Source organism: Chrysochloris asiatica, unplaced genomic scaffold (assembly GCF_000296735.1).
Source record: "Chrysochloris asiatica unplaced genomic scaffold, ChrAsi1.0 scaffold00162, whole genome shotgun sequence".
In the NCBI taxonomy this organism is placed as follows: domain Eukaryota; kingdom Metazoa; phylum Chordata; class Mammalia; order Afrosoricida; family Chrysochloridae; genus Chrysochloris; species Chrysochloris asiatica.
In genome coordinates, this window is record NW_006408680.1 from 5,452,142 (window position 1) to 5,460,134 (window position 7,993).

Consider the following 7,993-nt stretch of genomic DNA (forward strand, 5'->3'; position numbering starts at 1 on the left):
TTTTGTTTATTGTTAAGCATAGAGATCAAAATAAATTGATGAAATACAAAGACAAAAAAATTGAATAAGCATGTCACTGCATGAAGGAAAAAATGAATTTTCTAAGAACCAATTTTCTCTTCACCTCATTTTTATTTGATTTTGATCAAAACATGCAGTTGACAATTTAGGGGAGTAAAAAGAAAATATTATGCCTCCTGACACGCACACGCAATATCTTATGTATGATAAAGGAGCAGACATTGAGGGCAACCAAAGACTAGAAAAATACAAAAATACCGTTACAATCAAACTACGGACCTCCAGCTCACAGTGTTCCGGTGGTAAGCATCTTACTGTCCAAGCATGTTTGGCTTTGGATAAAACAGCAAGTTTTTTGTATTTTCTTAGATTCTTTACTAGCTTCCTTCTTCTGGCATGTAACATAGCAAGTTTCTTTGCACTCTCTAGTTTTATATGCACTTCTCTTTGGTTGATATGTCTGATCCAATTGGAATTTGGCTCTGTAGGATGAGAAGTAGACTGAGAAAAACAAGCTGGTTCGAATCTGCCAGCTACTCTACAAAAGCTAGATGAGGCTTTCTGCAACCTGAACGATTTACAGCCTCAGAAACCCTATACAGGGTCACTATGAGACTGAGTCAGCTAGACAACACTTAACAGTAGAATCTCCTTCTGACTTCCGTTGGCTTCACTTTGCGGCATAAGGCTCATCCTCACCAATTCCAGCACACATCATCTCACCTACCACCTGCAAAGTAAGAACCTTGTTATGGACTGAATGATGTCTCCCAAGAAGATTTGTAGTCAATGTTCTAACCCTGATAGCTGTGAATGTGACCTCTGTAGGCAACTAAGTATTTGAAGAGGTTATGCCTGAGTATAAAGTGTCCTGATCCTGTCTGAGTCTTTATGAAAGAGGAGAAGAGACACAGAGAAACAGAAGGACAGCCATGTGAAGACATGTCTACAAGACAAAGAATCCTCGGAGTTGCGAGAAGCTGGGAGGGAGGCATGGAATAGATTCTCCACCCACACCTCAGAAATATCAACACTGCCTACATCCTGATCTCAAAACTGGTTTTATCCCCAATCCAATGTCTGGTTTTGTCCACCTCCCAGTTTAGGTTCTTTGTTATGGCAACCTAAGAAACGAATAGCATGACTGCCATTTTCCTTTCCGCTTCATTCCTTTAACTCTGTTGCAGACCTTTTGTCACAGGAATCTCACCATGGATTGATTCTCAAAGGAAGCCCTAAATCGTCAGAAGCACTAAGAACAAGTGCCAGGAAGACCGGAAACAGGGTGAGGGCTTGTGATAGTTAAGGTTTTGTGTCAAGTTGATTGGGTCAGGATTCTCAAAGGTTTGGCAATTGGGATGTAGTTACTCCTGTCATGAGATCTAGTGTGGTGTGACCAACTCTACGATGGAATGGACTATGAGCAATCAGTCAGTGAAAAAGAAAGTTCCTTGGGGGTGTGGCCTCCTTCCAATATATTAGACACTCAGGTAAAGCTTGCTTGCTCTCTGCTGGGTCTGGACCTTGCATTTCATGCATCTTCTGACTTCTGGTTCATTGGACTTGAGCCAGTCATCTGCCTTATTACCTGCCCATCATGGGAGACCTAGACAGCCTGCCTTCTTACCTGCCAGAACTGACAACCTGCCTACTGGACAAACCTTCCAGACCTGCCTGCGGGCCTATCTGCCATCTAACCTGTCGATCTTGGTTCACCTGACTCAGACTTGGGCCTCTCCCACCTCTAACAGTATGTGAGCCATATCCTGTATGAAAACTTCTCCTTTTTAAAAAAATTTTTATTGTGAATTGAGTGATTACTTACTTTACATGGGGGAGTATCCAGTTTACACTCATTGTTTCATTGCAGTGATTACAATCTCCTCTGTGCATCATCATTCAACAGTATTTGCTTCTATTCCCTCTGTTTTTTTGTTTTTTGAGGGTTTTTTTGGAGTGGGGAGGTACACAAAATCACTCAGGAAAATATAATCATTTAAACAACCAAAGGACACATTCTGCAAGCCTGTCCCCTGGCTACCAGTGGCTGCCAACACACAGCCTTTCTCTTTCCATGAGTCTAGAGTCCTCGGCTGCTCACTCTTCCTATGCTATCATCTCTGCCTCCATCTCTGGTGTCGCTGCTTTTCTGTCTAGGGTCCCACATTCTGCTCATGCTCTTCTCCTTTAATGGTTCTAGGGTTCTATGTTCCTGAACTTTAAAATTAACTACTCCCCTCTTTTTTGTTACAAAACTTCTACCTATACAGTTGTGAGAGTCACAATTAGTCATAATAACAATTACTCAGTATTAAATCATAAGAATCTTATCCCCATCTCCCTTTCACCAGACCTGTCTACATAAGACGAAAACTATTAAATGGGGATTCTACCTTCCCCCGCACACTCTGAAACTAAATGCCCTCTTGAAAACTTGAAAGCCAGCCACTTCATGCCTTTATAGCCTCTTCCATTTTAGGTAGTCAATGTCTAAGTTGTCCATTACTATCAACCCTGTATACAGCGTGGATAGGATTGATTTTGGATGTGAAGATTCCTTCCCTCTCAGTTGGTATTTTGAGCTACTACATCCATAAGTATAGGTCAAGTTGATCAAATTGTAGCAATTTACACTTGTTTCCTTTATCAACAATAAAGTGGGAGGAGTTTCCTTGTATCTTCCTCAGGTTGAGTGCTGATCATCAAGCAATCGAAGCCAGGTCAAATGCATACTATCTACAAGTTTGTGCATTCTTGTGCATCTCCCCTCACTTCACATCAGCTGGATACTTCACTCTCAGCTCTAGCCCTCCGTGGTTATGTTCTTGTCCATGGGTTCAGGAGTCCACAGGTCTCACCACACTTCAGGCCCACCAACCCTTCCTCTTCTCTCCCTCATCTCCAAGTCAATGAGAGTCTGTAGACACGCTTCTCTTTCTATATACATGTGTAAGTTTCACTGGTTTGTTCTCTAGAGAACCCAGCCCAAGACAGGACTCTTGTATCCTTCTCAATTGCTTTATTAATTGAGCTTTTCTTTCTTGCATAGGAGTCCTGAGCTGGGCAAACTGTTAATGGGCTTGGCTGCTCACCAAAAAGGTAATGGTTTAAGTCCACCTAGAGACACCTCAGAAAAAGTTTCTGGCAATCTATGTCTGAAAATCACCCACCAACAACCCATGGAGCACAATTCTACTCTAACACACATGTGCTCAACATGAGTAAGAATCAACTGCATTGATTGATTGGCTTTATAGAAAGAAAGTGTCGCAGATGATAAAAACTTCAAATGTTCCTTGTATGCTAGAATATTTCCATGGGTGTAGTTATTTTGTGGGTACAACATACGATTCTATGTGTGTGTGGACTCCTGGTATGGCACTGTAGGATCAGCACTGGACTGGGAACCACAAGGTTCGCAGTTAAAACCCACCAGCTGCTCTTTGGAAACTCTATACAGGGTCTCTGTGACTTAGAATCGACTTGAAGGCACTTAAACCCAACCGTGTGTCTTTATTCTTATTAGCTATATCATTCCATTAGTCAGTTGATCTCCTTAGAAATAGTGGGGAAGGTTACAATGCATCCTCACTATAGCGTTCTGTTTTCTTCTTGCTTCGTCTTTGGGGGTCCTTTCAAGGTCTCTGTATTACCCCTTGCAGTCAGAACAGTTCTCTTGTCATCATCTTGAGTTAATTTGATTTTGTTCTCTCCATCAGGAACATCAGTAAGTTGGTTCAGACGATACCATGGCTTGGTTCTTGTCTCTCTAGTCCCACTTGCTGTGAACTAGCCTCTCATTTCATTCATGTTCTTTTGCCATTAACCCCAATTCTGGGAGAGGTTTTCATCTCTCTCCTTCACATACTCATTCTTCTCCCCATGGTATCACTTCCATTCTTGCACTAATTCTAATGTGACTTTTCATCCTGTCATTGTGTCTGCGCTGCTGCTAACCCTTTCCCTAGAATTCATCTCAACTATTAAACCCCAATAGCATTTTTTTACATCATTGTCTTTCTTTTCTACTTAGTTTATGCTTTTCCAAATACTTTCTGACCTTGACTCATGCAATGTATGCTTGCTTTCTTACATTGCAAAGTAAGTTTTGTTTTGTTTTAATTTTAGAATCTCCAAGTGGATCCTTTTTAGATTTATCAAGACATAATTGTTTGGCCACGAAGAGACAAAGCTCAATCCTGTTTCGAGCACATCAGTAGCTGGAACGCAGGAGGTGCACACAGCAAGTTTCTGGTTTCCCGGTGTCACTCATCTAACATTCCGACTCACAGCAACCCTGTGCACAACAAAAGCACAGACTACTCCTGCAGCATTCTCAAAGTTGTTGTGAGGTTTGAGCCCATTGTTGCTCCACTATGTCAGTCCATCTCCTTGGAGGTCTGCTTCCATTTCACTGACCATCCACTTTGTCAAGCATAGTGACTAGCTCCCCGCACCAGGCCTGGTTCTGATGTTCTGCACTAGCATCTCCTCAAAAACTGAATTCCTGGACTGCCAGGACCCCACCTTCTCTACCTTCATTTTCTAGGAGCAGCTAGCTGTGAATGAGCATAGTAATGCAATGGTGGGAAGGGAATAGAAGGTAGCACAGTTCTCCAGACCCCACAAAAGGGTTTTCATACAGAAAGGGCCAGGTGCTCAGTGTGTATGCCTCAGACCTCTGAGACAGTCAGACAGAAACACTGATGGAAACCAAGGTTCTTCATTCGCCTCTGCCATAAGGGGGTGTCAGCTGCATTTGCTGCAGCATTTAATATGATCATGTGATTTTTTTCCTTTGTTTCATTTATGTAGTGGATTGTATTGATTGTTTTTCTAATATTGAACTATCTCTGCATAGCTGATATGAATCCCACATGGTCATGATGTAGTATATTTTTATATATTGTTGGATTCTTTTTACTAAGATTTTGTTGAGAAATTTTGCATCTATGTTCTTGAGGGATTGTTTTTCAATGGATGTTTACAGCTGTTTCTCTTCATTTTGAGTTGTGCCTCATCAGCAAATGAAAGTCCCATGGGCTTTTCTCCCACAGGCTTTTACTCCATTCACATCATCACGGTCAACTCTACTTTGAGGAGGCAGCTCTTCCCCAGTCGCATTTTGAGTGCCTTCCAACCTGAGGGGCTCATTTTCAGGCACTATATCGGACAATGTTTCTCTGTTATTCATAAGGTTTTCAGTGACTAAATATTAGGAAGTAGTTCATCACTCCTTCTTCCTATCTTGAGGGATTTGCCATGGAGTCAGTTCTGACTCACAGCGACCTTGTACAGGGGTTTCAAGGCTATAAATCTTTACAGGAGCAGAAAACCTCATTTTTCTCCCATGGAACAGCTGGTAGTTTTCAAACTGCTGACCCTGAGGTTAGCAGTCTGATTCATAACCACTATGCTACCAGAGCTCCTTGTTGTTGTTAGGTGCCATCAAGTTGGTACCGACTCATAACGACATTATGTACAGCAGAATGAAACACTGCCTGATCCTGGGCCAAATTCACTACTGTTGTCACGCTTGAGTCCATCGATGCTGCCACTTGGCCAATCCATCTCGTTGGGGGTCTTCCTCTTTTTCTCTGACCCTCCACCTTACCGCCTTCTCCAGCAACTGCTCCTTCCTGAAATTATGTCCGAAGTATGAGAGACAAAGTTTGGCCATCCTGGCCTCCAAGGAGCACTCTGACTGCACTTCTTCCAAAACAGATCTATTGGTTCTCTTGGCAGCCCATGGTACTTTCAATATTCGCCTCCAACACCATAACTCAAAAGCATCAATTCTTCTATGGTCTTCCTTATTCACTGTCCAGCTTTCACATGCATATGAGGATATTGAAAAGATCATGGCTTGAGTTAGGTGCACCTTAGTCTTCAAGCTGACATCTTTGCTCTTTGACACTTTAAAAAGGTCTTATGCGGAAGATTTGCCTAATGCAATATGTCATTTGATTTCTTGACTGCTGCTTCTGTCAGTGTTGATAGTTGATCCAAGAAGAATGAAGTCCCTGACAACTTCAATCTTTTCTCCATTGATACCAGAGATCCTTCGTGGTCTATAATTTTATTGTGTCTTGTGGGCTAATGTGCTGGACTAAAAAGTCTATTTGAACCACAAGGTTAGCAGTTCAAGCTCACCAGCTGCGCCTTGGAAACATATACAAAGTCACTGTGGGTCTGAACCAACTCGACGGCACTTAACAACAACAACAACATATGCCTATGAGGTCAAGTTGGTTAATTGTGTTGTTTAGCTCTTCTGTGTTTTTGTTGAGTTTCTTTCTAGTTGTTTTGTCCTGTGAATGCACAGAAATCAAATTGAGTACATCTGTGGAAAGAGACTGTGGAAAAGCTCCACATCATCAGCCAAAACTAGGCCATGGACAGAGTGCAACAGACTATAATTAGTCATATGCAAGTTCAGGCTGAAGCTGAAGAAAATGAAAACAAGCCCACAAGAGTGGAAATTTGACCTTGAACATATTCCACCTGAATTTTAAATCATCTCAAGAAGAGATTTAATGCATTAGACACTAAAGACTGAAAACCAGAAGAGCTGTGGGATTACATCAAGAACATCATACAAGAAGAAAGCAAAAGGTCATTAAGAAGACAAGGAGAAAAGAAAAGACCAAAAAGGATGTTAGAAGAGATGCTAAAACTTGCTCTCCAGCGTAGAGATGCTAAAGCTAATAAAAGAAAAAAGAAAATAAAAGAGCTGAAAAGAACATTTCAAAAGGTAGCTGGAGAAGACAAAGGCAAATATTATTAATGTGCAAAGACCTGGGATTAGAAAACCAAAAAGGAAGAACACACTCATCATTTCTCAAGATGAAAGAACTGAGGAAAAAAATCAAGCCTTAACTTACAATACTAAAGGATTCTACGGGCAAAGTTTTGAATGATGCAGAAAGCATCAAAAGAAGATGGAAGGGATACACAGAGACACTGGAAAAAAAAAAAAAAAAAGGAAATGGTTGATGTTCACCCATTTCATGATAACATATAATCGAGGGGGAATGGTGCCAGCTTTTTCCCAGCAAGCAACTCTTCTTTCGTTGGCTTCTTGGACCCTGCTTGCAGCATGGCCCCCAAACGCTCATCTTTGCTCCTGCCTCAAATGAAGAAACGTAAGCTGCAGGAGACTTCGGCCTCTCTGAACTTGCCAAAGGGAGAGAATGAACAGCAGGAAGTAATTGAACATATTGATGAAGTACAAAATGAAATAGACAGACTTAATGAACAAGCCAGTGAGGAGATTTTGAAAGTAGAACAGAAATATAACAAACTCCGCCAACCATTCTTTCAGAAGAGGTCAGAATTGATCGCCAAAATTCCAAACTTATGGGTAACAACATTTGTCAACCTTCCACAAGGATATGCGTTGCTTGGGCAGGAGGATGAAGAGGCCCTGCATTATTTGACCAGAGTTGAAGTGACAGAATTTGAAGATATTAAATCAGGCTACAGACAAGATTTTTGTTTTGATGAAAATCCTAAAGTTCTCTCCAAAGAATTTCATCTGAATGAGAGTGGTGATCCATCCTCAAAATCAACTGAAATGAAATGGAAATCTGGAAAGGATTTGACAAAACACTCAGGTCAAACACAGAATAAAGCCAGCTGGAAGAGGCAGCATGAAAAACCAGAGGGCTTTTTTACTTGGTTTACTGAGCATTCTAATGCAGGTGCAGATGAGTTAGGAGAGGTTATCAAAGATGATATTTGGTCAAATCCATTACAGTACTATTTGGTTCCTGATATGGATGATGAAGAAAGGGAAAGAGAAGATGATGACAATGATGATGAACAAGAAGAAGGTTTGGAAGATATTGACAAAGAGGAGGATGAAGATGATGATGAGGGAGAGGAGGATGAGGGAGAAGATAACTAAGAAGAACACTGATGGGTTCCGACCTTTTTGATTATAATTGTTTTCTTCAGTCCCTGAGAGCAA

The 7,993-nt window shown here is 41.3% G+C and overlaps 1 pseudogene; it reads left to right on the forward strand.

Annotated features, from left to right (window-relative positions):
- The first annotated feature begins 7,120 nt into the window (after positions 1-7,120).
- On the forward strand, positions 7,121-7,930 carry LOC102832681 (annotated as a pseudogene).
- The last annotated feature ends 63 nt before the right edge of the window (positions 7,931-7,993 follow it).